The sequence below is a fragment of the Chrysochloris asiatica genome, unplaced genomic scaffold (genome assembly GCF_000296735.1).
Source record: "Chrysochloris asiatica unplaced genomic scaffold, ChrAsi1.0 scaffold00120, whole genome shotgun sequence".
In the NCBI taxonomy this organism is placed as follows: domain Eukaryota; kingdom Metazoa; phylum Chordata; class Mammalia; order Afrosoricida; family Chrysochloridae; genus Chrysochloris; species Chrysochloris asiatica.
In genome coordinates this window covers 6,379,249-6,380,356 of record NW_006408638.1, presented here as the reverse complement: position 1 = coordinate 6,380,356, position 1,108 = coordinate 6,379,249, and the positions used below count along the sequence as shown (strand labels likewise).

General features: G+C 42.6%; 1 protein-coding gene and 1 pseudogene across 1 annotated transcript in view; one reads left to right on the top strand and one right to left on the bottom strand.

The window, feature by feature from the left end:
• LOC102831125 overlaps nucleotides 1-1,003 on the bottom strand; it is a 4,749-nt pseudogene extending 3,746 nt beyond the window's left edge.
• Nucleotides 1-1,108, top strand: part of IMPG2 (interphotoreceptor matrix proteoglycan 2) — a 214,031-nt gene that overhangs the window by 18,521 nt on the left and 194,402 nt on the right. The gene's annotated exons all lie outside the window — the stretch shown is intronic.

The window sequence follows — 1,108 nt, the reverse complement described above, 5'->3', positions numbered from 1 at the left end:
ACTTCCAGCTCATTTGCCTCAGTCACTTTATCTCATGCTGATATGGTCATCTGCTTCTGTTTTGGGGCATATTTCAGGAGTTAGCTCTGGCCTTAATACTTAGATGGGTGTGTATTTTGGTATTTTTTATGCTTTCTGATTGCCTCCAGGTAGATGTGATCAGGAAATGGATTTCCCTTTTCATTCTTCTTCCTTAAGAATTTAAAGATGCCACTCCTGGTCATTATGATGTAACTCAGCATTTAATTTTTGGCCTAGTTCTTTTTTAGTCTTCCTGTCCTGCTCCACAACCCTGTTCAGGTCTTTTTCCTAGTGATAAACATTTCTGGGTGAGCTATGGCTGTTTTGTGTGGCCATTTGGTTTTAAGTGGAAACTGTCTCTTTAAATTTTGAGGAGATCTGTGCATATGCATAGTGGAACCCTCTGGGGATGTGGTTGGGGTGTCCATGTTCTCAGGCACCCCCTCTAGTCTCCTGAATGGAGGTGTGCAGACAGCGAGAAATCAATGAACAGATTAAAAAAAAAAAAGAATGTGCACACCTTATTTCCGTGGTTCTGTCAGTCATCTGTGGCTGCTCTGCTCTTTCTCCAACTGGTTTTACCCAAGATGATGGCTCCGGGAGCAGCTGAGCATCTTCAGTTAGCAAGTACTGGATTTCTTGCTTCTGCTACAAATTCCCCTAGCTATAAGCCTTCCAACTTTCTAAATATTCCTTTATATGTAGTTCAGAGTTCTAGCACCATCCCCTGAGCCTGCTTGTTCTGGTATTCTGTGTTGTTGCTGACAGAGCTGCTGACTGCACTTCCACCCAATCTGCCATCTTGTTTGTTCCCTTGCACTTTCTTCTTAGTTTTATTTTCTTCAGTTACCATGTCACTCTCTGAAGGACAAGGCTGTTTTATCATTTTGGGTCTGCCTCTTGGTTGTGGAATCTTGACTTCTGTAGCTGCAGGGTGTCCTCTTTATGGATTCACTTTTAGATTAGCAGATATTATTGCTGTTGTCAAGGGGCTCTGGTAGTAGTGGTTATGAACCTGTCTGTGAATCTTAACGTCAGCAGTTTGAAACTACCAGCTGTTCCACAAGAGAACGATGAGGCTTTCTGA